The sequence below is a fragment of the Solea solea genome, chromosome 20, assembly GCF_958295425.1.
Source record: "Solea solea chromosome 20, fSolSol10.1, whole genome shotgun sequence".
Classification (NCBI taxonomy): domain Eukaryota; kingdom Metazoa; phylum Chordata; class Actinopteri; order Pleuronectiformes; family Soleidae; genus Solea; species Solea solea.
This window is the reverse complement of record NC_081153.1, coordinates 1079434-1091030: the sequence shown is the minus strand read 5'-3', so window position 1 is coordinate 1091030 and position 11597 is coordinate 1079434.

Sequence of the window (11597 nt, the reverse complement as noted above, 5' to 3'; positions counted from 1 at the left end):
AAAACGCACAAGCAATCCAGATGAAGACATGGTATTGGTTGTTGCCGATTAAAAGCTCCATGTTTTAGGCGACAGTTTTTTAACAACTGTCCTCTTTCTGTCTGCGGAAAAGAGGCACTGCTTACAGGTCCAATGCATCTGCAAGAAATATTTTCAAAGGAGAGTTTAAGTAAGAGTAGTCTGTTAGGAACGGTGAATACACTGCTTGGATCCGAATGCATGAGACAGGAGGCACGATGAATGATTTCAATAGTCTTTATTTTCCTTTTGAAAAAGGCAGAAAAAAACAAAATCACTTCTTCACAGAAGGAAAGACTCGACTCGACTCGACTCAAAAGGCGAAACCAGCTTGGATTCTGACGTGTTCTCTCAAAAGCATAAACGACACACTGGCAAATGACAAGGGAACTGGGGACACTATAGGGGAGAGGGAATCAAGGGCAGGTGCGAGTGATTACTTAAGGATCACCAGGTGAAGTGCATGAGGGAAATAGGGGAGATTTGTCAAAACAACTGAAGAAACGATGCGACAGGAAGATATGACATTTACCAAAATAAAAGGGGAAGTGAAAATCAAACCCACACCAAAAGTGACATGAACTTAACGTGACTTTAAACCTAAACTAACACGATAACTAAACTAAGCAGAACAAAAACACTAACTGACTTGAAGCTTTGTGACGGTCTCCCAATTTAATCTAATTAAGGTGCATGACCTTGTCAAAAACTGTTCTACTGCTGGTGGTTATAACTCCTTACAAGGAGTAGTTCCCCCAAAAATGAATATGTATTTTTCCAAACAATGGATGTATGCAAAACAGAATAAAGTACCCCCAAAAAAGATTCAAAATCCTCAAAACTTCTCATCTGCCACAATCCATATGTAGATATATAGTAGATAATGACTGTATTTTCATTTGTGGGGGGTTATTCCTTTAAGCTGAAATATCCTTCAGAATATAAGCTACTGGCATCTCACCTCCAGTGCACACTGATTATCTTCAGTAGCTCTGAACACTTCTGAAAAAGACAAAGAATTTTATAGTTAAAGGAAGTTTAACTGATATTGTGGTTTGTAGATTACTGAGACATTCCTTAATATGTGCATGCTTCACACAGGTATTACAAGAATGTATTTTTAATAATAAAGTACAACTTCAGGCAAATACACCCTGGGGCTATAGTTTCCTAATATTTTTGGTCAAAAAGCATTAATCAGATTTTTTTATTGCCCCTATTATGCAGATGGAAAATGTGAAAATGTGAAAGGTAACATTTTAATTCCATTACAACTTAAAGTGTAATGAATCAATCTTAATTTATATAGCACATTCTACACCCAATGTGCTGCACATGATACTGCAACAAAAACAAAAAGCAAAGGTGACAAAGGGCACAAAAAATAAAGATAGCATTGTATTGATAAACTAATAAGCGTAGTTCACCGGGAGGTTTGCAACTCACCCGGCTACCCTCACCTGGTTTAGCCCACCTGCCAAAGCGGTGGCCCAGGGTGTGGCCGCTGCACATGCTACAGCTTCTAGGAGCCTACAGGTGAGAGCTGAGCATCAGGTGGGAGCCAAAGCAGGAGGAGCTACCCTGCAGGCTGGTGTTTTTACCCTATAGGGCATGGCAAGCCCCCCTCTGCAGAGGTACTGACCCTACCTGATGCCCCATACACCCCACAATTGGAATTATAATTAGTAAAAATGTAATTACAGATATCTGTAATTGAATTCTTCCTAGTCAAATGAACATTGTCAATAGCCACAATTACATTCTTCCTAGGACAAATGACGTCACGTACCCCAGAATGCAATTCGCCGGAACATAGCAGCAGAGAAAACCAATATAAACCTGAAATTAATCATTTTCTGGGTCCCGGAACGCAGTTTTAAGAGCCAATCTTTTAGAGCTTTTTAATTTGAATTTCAAACATTGTTTGAAGATGCTTATGCCTGATTAATAGGTCTCTGAAACAAAGCTGCGAGGAGATGTGTATTCAAACGTGTAGATACAGTCATCTGAGTGTTTTATTTTGAAAACCAGACGTCGATGTCCTTAAAAATCAGCTTGACTGCAGGCTTTCTTACTGTAAATCCCCTCGTAATTCAGGCGTTAAAATTGAGTGTCAGGTAGTTTGGCTACAGAGAAATGAGTGTTGGATAGCTTGATCACAGTCAGATAGCCTCTTAATAAAGGTCTTTTAATAAAGTAAGAATTACGGCTGGTCGTAGAGCTGCACGAGAACCAGCGCTCCCACAGACCCGAGCACTTCTGTTTTTGAGTGCGCTTCCATTGTCGGCCGAGAGGGGCAAACACACTGCAACGACCCAAAACACATGCAGGAGGAGAAACACGCTCCAGATTCAAAAAACCTGAATTTTGTGTGTGTTTTATTTAAGGTTTTCTGATATTCTATGGACCAAGCGATTAATCGAGAAAATAATCGTCAGATTAATCGATTATGAAAATAATCGTTAGTTGCAGCTCTATTTGTGAATATGCAGCTCGTTCCTCCTGCATGTGTTTTGGGTCGTTGCAGTGTGTTTGCCCCTGTCGGCCACCGTAGAAAAACCCCTGAAGTCGATGCACTGGTGATGATGGTGACCTGATAAGACTGATGAAGAATGATGGATCAGATGAGACTGTGAAAACTTAGTGGCAATGGGGAGGAAAAGAGTGCACATGACAGAGAAGCAAGACACTTATGACAAAAAGAGATGCATTTAAAAAGATATCAACTAAATGATTGTCTTCAGTTTGACACACTGCACACAATCAGCTGATGAACAGTTGGTCACAGTATTGACACCTAGAGAAACGACAGCTAAAAAGTGAGAGTGCATCAGGATGAGAATATGAACATGAAGTATACGACAGAGATGTCTTACTGACAACATCTGCTGGAGCTTCAGTCTACTTCTGTAACAAGTTGCTCTGAAGCATCAGAGTTAACCCACCAGAGGCAGTGACAATGTAATTGCTTAACATCTTACCTGCTATTATATTTTCTAATATTATCTATTATAAGATGTTGTCCTTTGTCTGGTGAATTTTGACACGAAAATTTCACAAAAATCTGCATGCAAAAGCATCTAGGAGGAGGAGCTTCTTATCAGCACAGAAGATCAACAGTAAATGAAAACATCTACTGTATATCAGACCATTAGCCTAGTTAAAACCAGCCGAGTCGGATTTTTCTCTGCTAACATGTCTGGCAAGGATGCTGTTTTGGCCAACTTCAGAATCTCTCAAAATAATAATAAGCCACTGGTGCTCAGGAGGTGGGCTTAATGCATGACGACAGAGAATCAATGTCTCACAGCTTTTGTATACATCCAACATAGTTTCCACTGAACATACGAGATCACAGCCATCGCAAACTACAACAACAGAAAACTACAACAAGCACATTGTTGTCACTCTGCATACATCATCCTGGTCATTGTCTGATTGTTTGTAGGTCTATCCAATTGCATATGGGGCATTTTGGTCATGCCTATCGTAATGGGAAGTGACTACACCCTTTCCAGACTCATAAATTCCAGTTCTAAAATCATGATGCCATAAAAGTGCACATAGTAAAATAAAATGTCTTCCTATAGTTATTTGAAATCCATCCTAATTTATAGAAGAAAAAGCATAGAATTATCTAACTGCATACAAAGACATTTTTGTTTAAGTCTGTTGGTCATGCCTCTTGAAATTGGTAGGTGATTACATCCTTTAAAGACTGAGATTGAAATGCATTAACTGGCATTAAGATGAATTAAATAATACAATAAGTAAACAAATATCATCAAAATGAAGGACTACCCTCTCCAATAGGTTCATCCTTTGTGATCACGTTTGTGTATGAAATACAGCATAGCATCATATTAAACATACCATAATCATCTTCTCTGTGGTGTCCATAGAATTGATCACAGTGAAGCAGCATTTCAGACAAAAAGCATTTGCTGCGTGGTCCCCCAGGAAGTCTGATCGATCCTGGACACGTTCCTCTTTCTCTGCAACGCTTTGGTGTCCCCCTGGGAAATGAATTGCTAAGCAGATCATTTACCTGTGTTAGAATTCAGATAGATCATTGAGCACTGACGATCCATCACTCACAGTAACATGTCCTGTTTCTGCCACCCACCCCCATACACATCGTCCATTATGATCAACAACTGCTTTGGCCACAGCTGCCACATCAGCCACTTACCCTGCATTTACAGAGTAATATGCATATGGCAGAGAACAAAGCACACCACTTACCACTTACTCCACTGCTGACTCCCTTTATGCTACAGTGTAACTGAAGTAGCTCTTGATGTTTAATTACTGTTGAGTTTTTGCGCTGTTCTCAATGTTCAGTGCAGCTGTGCAGCTCCCCAGCAAACATGCCCGTGTGGGCCCCACGTGGGCCCCCATACCGTCGTGAAATGCAGGGCACGTGTGGGGCCCACACTGTGGGGCCCATGCGGGCAGCTCCTGGAGGTACAGATTATTGATGGCCTCAGAGAAAAATGTCTCTGGAAAACTGATTATATTGTTTATTTTATTCACCAGAATTGTTTCTTTATTTTATTGTTACACTAATAACCTCACAAATAATGGAGATGCAGAGGGTTAGTGTGCCGTGCATAACGGCTGCATCACTGGTCTGAATCTCACACACTTCAGATGTTCTGCTACACTGTTTGCACAGGGTTTGCCTTTAACAATGCTCATGAATAATAGACAATGGATTTGGTTCACAGAAATGCACTGATGTGGGTTAACATCTGAGTTTTTACTTTGAAATGGGTGCAGAGTGTTTGTAAAATCATCATTTTCACTCCAATTTTTCTCTGAACCGCATGAAATGCCGAGAAAAAAAGGGTGAGAGCCTGACTCCAGAATATTATTGCAGCTCACTTGCATGAAGGGCAAAATATTCCATGACAACTACATGCTGCTCATGGATCCTTTGTCCATTACATACAGTAAGAGGCAGGGACAGTGATGACTAAAGAGAAGACCAGCCAGGATGGTAAATTATTACAAATAAGTACAAATAACTTTCTGATGGACCCTAGAGCAAGGCATTGGCTTTCTGCACACACTGAAGCAATGTTCAGGAGCTTCCACTAGGGTCTTTTATAGTTAAAAAAAAAAAGTTCAACGTTCAAATTTTAAGAAAAAAAGTAACAGGACTAGGTTGGAATTCTGTGTTTGAGGTTTTAATTTAAATGTCGCAAATCAATTATTTCTAATCCTTACTCTTTTCTTTTTCTAGTAATTCTAAGTAAAACACATTATTTTGGAAATATAAACCATTATAACAGCAAACAATATCATTTAGTATATAATTAATGGATTACTGTAAATAAATGTCCACATGGGACCCATAAGGGTTATATTTGTGACTGACAAACACAGGTGGGGCCACCATAGAAATCATGGACAAACCAGCTTGGGACCAATATTGTATTATAATTTAATAATATGCAATACCTCCAGACTCTCCCAAGAGGGGCGGAGGAAGAGCGACTCATTAGGACAGACACAATGGTAATGGCTTGGAATGATTCAAGGACACAGAGGCGCTCACACAAACAACATGAACTGTGGAGGCTTTGGAAGTAAAGTGTCACTGCTGCAAGGTCTGCAAAAACAGTCAAGGGCCCGAGATATACCAAGCCAGAACCAAGTGTGTCGAGAGATTTCCAGGATTGTCTTGTGTCACCTCAAGGCGGCAAGAGTTTGCTGAGAGCAGAAGACTGTTGCCAAAAGAAGAGCCCTCCTCAACCATCTCTCTCCTCAGTGTTGAGGGTAACATCTTTTCTGTACTGGCTAAAAGGATGACCTCATGCAGTAGATGATTATGAATGTATATATCGATACCTCTATCCAGAAAGATGGGATTTCAGGTTTTTCGGGGGGGTCTGGAACACACAGGAGTTCTCAATCAGATGATCCGGAAGGCCAAAGCAAGTAAAGGCGACCTGACAGTTGTCCCTCATGTCCTCATGTATGCAGCATTGGACCATTACCACATCCTTCAGCACATCAAGGTCATCAGATCATCAGCTACTTCGGTGGCATCCAGATACGATTCAAGACAGCCCATTTTACAACCCAGCAGCAAAACCTGGAAAAGGTAATCAAATCCTAGTTCACCTACAATTTCCTCATATTAAACAGTGATAAAAAGGGGAATCCTTATCATTAGCACTACATCCACATTATCCAAAGACATGGACAGCTCCTATGTTTCCCCCTCCCCTCAGGTTAAGAGTCTGGGTGCCATCCTCAACACTACATTATCATTCCAATCCCACATCAATAATATTACCTGGTCTGCAACATTAAGAGGACATTACATTGAAATACATTCATTTCCTGGAAACCTGTTTGGACCTGACGGGGCGGTAACAAAGGCATGGCAAGACCATTTAAAGGAATATTTCACCGTTGGAAAGATGAATGTCTGTGAAAACACACAAATCCCTGTGAGGAATTAGTTGGCGAATACATTACAGACCTGTAAATGACTCAGGTTTGCTGGTCAGAGATTCAGAGCGGTGCAAGCCTGATGCCTCAAGGCTAAGCTAAGCTAAGCTAGGCTAAGCTTGTTTGGAGTTTTGGAGAAGACAGTGAAGACATGGAAACCCTGGAAACTCAGAGGGTTCACGGTCTCCATTTCCAGCACTGAGAGGTAAGACTGATGCTAATAATGTTTTAATCTTATTCATATTTGTTCATCTCATGTTATTCAACATTAGAATGTTCACAGCGAACCCAGTTGGCACATTTTGCTCAAAGGTTTATGTTTTCTGGAAAAAAGTCAAATCTTCGTTCATATTTCATGTGTCATTGTATTCTTTGTCCTTTAGAAACATGGTTGAATCAAGTCTTGGAGAAAACTTTCCAGACTCCTCTTCCAGACTCTTCCAGACTCTTCCAGACTCCTCTTCCAGGCTCCTCTTCCAGACTCCTCTTCCAGGCTCCTCTTCCAGACTCCTCTTCCAGACTCTTCCAGACTCCTCCAGCTGTGCCACATCAGATTCTGTTACCTGTACATTTTTTCTTTGCATATTGTGTTTCTTTTAATTATTTTAAGACACCTATGTCTCCTTGTTTAGTTTAATTTGTACCCTTGAAAATGATGGCAAAACATTTTCCTTTGTGAATAATAAAGCTTTTTTTTTATTAACCTGCATTCATGTGTTCACCACAGTTCAACAGTAAAGACTCGTGGAAGGAGGCTGAATAGTTACTGCCTTTGTTGTTATATCACTTACTATACTACACAAGTTAGATTTACACAATAAAAATGATGCACTTGTCATTAGTAACAGTAATAGTGCTACCAGTCCATAACAACCTCTATGTGGTATTTGGCACTAACAGCATAGCAACATGTCTATGGTTAAACATTAGACAGTACTACACTGACTAACAGTGGAACACATGTGTATGGTGGTATGTTGGTTATGTTGCTCCAAGGTTCTGATTTAGAAATATTCTTATTATATTATATTACATCATAATATTGTGATTCACGTCTTTAGGCAAGCAAAGGAGACAGGGATTCATTTATAGAAAACAGCAGTCCATGCAGCATTTTCTCTTTTTTTGCCAAAAAAGGGAAAAATGTAATGAATTAAACCCACAACCACTGTGGAGAGCATTAAAGCATGAGTGGTAACTCTGACTAGAACCAGGATCTTTGATCTGCTGGACAAATATTGACGTCCTGCCTCATGTTGGGAGGACTCTGGATGTCCAGAAGAAGCAGATGGCTGGTTGAGGAGGGACATGTCAAATCACATTAACTCCTGTCTTTACACAGTTTGCAGGGCTGAAACTTTGTTTGTGCCATAACATATGGTCAGAACTGCTGGTCTCTCAGTTTGTGCCAGAACTTTCCAGTTGAGTAACTGTGTTTTGAGACATACATTTTTAGAAATATTATGGCTGATTTATGCCATGTACACCTGGGGGTAAATGTTCAGACTGAGTAAAAATATGTTCCAGTATGAAAAGGCATGAAGCGATGCCTCACCAGTGCTGCAGGGTTGGGCATCTTCTGCTTCTCTGGGGATCAATAAAACACATCTGTTTTGTTGTTGATGAAAACCCACGTTAATGTCCCCTCAGCCTTCTGCGTCTACATTTCAAATATTCCTATGAACTATTTCTATTTCAGGCAGTGCCTTTTTCAACTTAATGTGAGCAGCAAATTACAGAGCAGATGATAATCTGTGTTTTAAAAAGGCTTCAGCCTCCCTGCTGTTTCACTCCGGCATTGCCCTCACAACCAGGCTGCTCTCCTGTGAAACCAGCTCCCAGTGTCAGTTCTGGAGAAGGACACCCTCTCTGTATGTAAAGTAAAACTTAAAACCATCCTTTTTGAGAAAGCTTAGAGTCAGTAAATCAGTTGCAAATGTGGCAGAATTTGACATGATACACTTTTGTGGGAATGTGAAGATATATGTCTTATTATAAATAATTGGGAGACCTTAGGTTTCAGAAGCAGGTGTAAAGCGGCCATAGCATGGTCCTCCTAATATACGTATTGTTGGCACTGCTCCTTCCTTTAGGTGAAGTTTGGTGCTGTGTCCTGCTTTATATTGAAGAAGAAGAAGAAGAACTACTCTAGTTGCAGCTGCTGAGCGTATCGGTTGTACGGAGCCCCGGACATGACATGGTAAAAAAATAAAATAAATTGTGCCCACGAAATAAGTATAACATGCGAGTGTTGTGTTGTTATTGTCGTACCTGTGCCAGTAAAGAAACCTGCCTCTCAATATTCTGTTTAAATGCCTCTCGGTAATAATGGTTCCTTGCAGTGACAGGTTTTTCAGAATGTCTTTGTGGTTCATTCTCAGCCTAAAATAAAACTCTGTCACGCTATGTCTGTCCATCGTGTAGCTTTAGCCACTCTACTGCCTCTACCTTTGACCTTAGAGGAGGTGTGCCCCATTTGCTTACCCAACTGTCCAGGAATGGTGATATTATTAATTAGTATAACGTGCACACAAAATACTACTTCATGCCCCGGACATGTCCGTGTACAACCAATACACTCAGCAACTACAACGAGAGTAGTTCTTCTTCTTCTTCTACAGTTGAAAGTACGTCACTGGATGTACGACTTACAGTGTACAATGTAACTGAATCATTAGACTGCGAGCCTCCTGTGGAAGATAAAGCGGTAGATAATGGATGAATGGATGAATCATTAGAATCAATGGAAAATATTTGTTGAGGACTTCCACCATGACACAGTCACTGGACTGAAATACAGGGTTTGTGAAGCCGGTCGCAATCAGCAGTGTTGTCCCTAAATACACCAGACTCTTAATATGGAGATTTTAGACATTTCACTATGAGAGTGAGCCATCTCAGTCAAAATGAAATATATAAATAAGTATATAAAATGATTCTTATTTCCTGTCGCTACATTTATTTCTGAAGGTCCTGTTTATTTCCAGGCTGTATTTCATTTCCTGTCTCAAACCACTCAGAATTCGATCCTCTCTGTCGATCTTCTCCAAAGCATTTATCCGCTCGAGAGTCGTGGTGAAGATTGAGTCTGTTGGTAACGCTGATCAATCTGGTCTGTTACGGATAGCATGGTACCACGGACACCGCTTAAATCGTCTGTTCTGGACTCACACCACCAGACCTGGTCCTGTTACTGTAACCTGTCGACCGTGACCGCTAGCTAGTTGCTGCGACCACTGAGTTGTTTGAGACTCCCGCGTGAACAACAGGTCAGCTGCTGTTGCTTCGGTCAGGATCTATGATAAACCACGCCCCCTCATTTGCATACAAGGATTGGAAATGAAAAACAGAGGGGAAATAAATGTGGCACTTGAAAATAAAAGTCTCCGGAAATAAATAAAAGTGTCAAAGTCCCCTGAAAAGAATCATTTCCTTTATTTATTTTATTTTGACCACGTTTCCCTCGTAGTTGTTGGACATTAACCCACGTTTTTTTTTAGCATTGTTAAGTAGTTTTGATTGATTCACTGATTCACAGTTTCGGCTCAACTTCTGTGTCGGATGTCTCTTCCTGTGACGTCACTCTGACCAATCGGTGGCCGGCAGTCTGGTGACATCACACATATAGTACCACGCGCTCGGAACCTCGCCAGAGCAGGTACTAACAAAGTATAATAGAGGAGTCGCAACTTAACAGCGTCATGCTGAGGCGAGGCGAGTAGAGCCGCTGATGAAAGCTCAGTTGAGTCTCAACACATTTATATAAACCATACATTTGGCAACATAAACACATTTGATCAAACCCACACACCTACTGTGGAGGGAGGGGTTTTTGTATCTTTAAAGAAAACATGATGAGAGGTGAGAAGTGACGTGGAGAGAAAAACAATGTTTTTCAGTGGGAGCTATTTCTCACCCGAGAAGAAGCTTGAAAGAGTACATGAGAGACAAAGAGGAGGAAAACATGAAACACACATCTATAACTCAGCTGGCTTTATCTTATATATATATATATATATACTGTGTGTTTACAGCTGCAGGGCTGAAACAAAAGCTTTGAACTTGTCCAGTTTATTATTGTGACATGTATTACTTTTGAAAACCAATGAAAAACCCTGGGTTACGTCCGAGGTCTGTGCTGACCTGGGAATGGAGTGTTGCCCCAGTCGTGTTCGGGGTGTCTTCATTTGCTCCTCCATCTTCCCTGGGTTAGGGTTAAGATTGGGGTTCCCCCTGCCCACCACCCCATCCCCCTATCCAATCCGGTTATCCCACATCACAGAGAAAATAAATAAATAAGAATAAAAATAAGAGTATCACAGACACCAACTATTCAACTAAATGTCCAATGTTTTCTTGTTTTCTTTTGTTTCATTCAGAGTCTTCAGTCCTCGAGGCCAGAATTCTGCTCACGTCCACAGGAACAGACCAATGCTGAAAACCTAAGAAATATTTGCTTTCACTTTATGGATAAACACGTCCATTATGTTAGTGTTTTGTACAGAAGTGATATTTGTTGCCATGTTCACTCAGTGTTGTGTCATGATAGGTAACAGATATTGAATTCAAATGTTTGTAACTACAGTTTGAGAATGCTGTAGAAGGAAAACCCCAGCAGATGCAGCGTGTATGTCCTGAACCTTCATCATCGTCTTCATGTGCATCTCTCTCTCTGATCTATACAATAACAACATACAGTACATCAGTAAAACTACAGTCACAGATGATCTGCGGAGGCCACCGTAGCGCTCAGGGAAGGGAGGGGGTGAGCAGAGGAGCATTTCCTCCAGATGTCTCTAGAAACTCCAAACATCTCCTTTAAGCAAAGGAAAAGAATTGCCTGCTTATATTTTAGCTAAATGCATGGTGGCTGGTTAGACGTGTGCTACATGTTCCAAGTTTCTAACAAGAGTGTGAATGTGCTGAAGTGAGTGTCCAGCCCTCGAGCTGCTGTCTTGGCATGTCTGGATACCGTCTGTCTCCGTCCCCCTCCTGTGGGACAGCAGACGGCACAGAGTCCATCTCAAAACAGATGCCAAGCGCTGCATGTGGCCAGAATAACCCAGGGCAAATCTGTCTGCACCAAAGCAGACACAGAGATGTGTAGCCAGAGG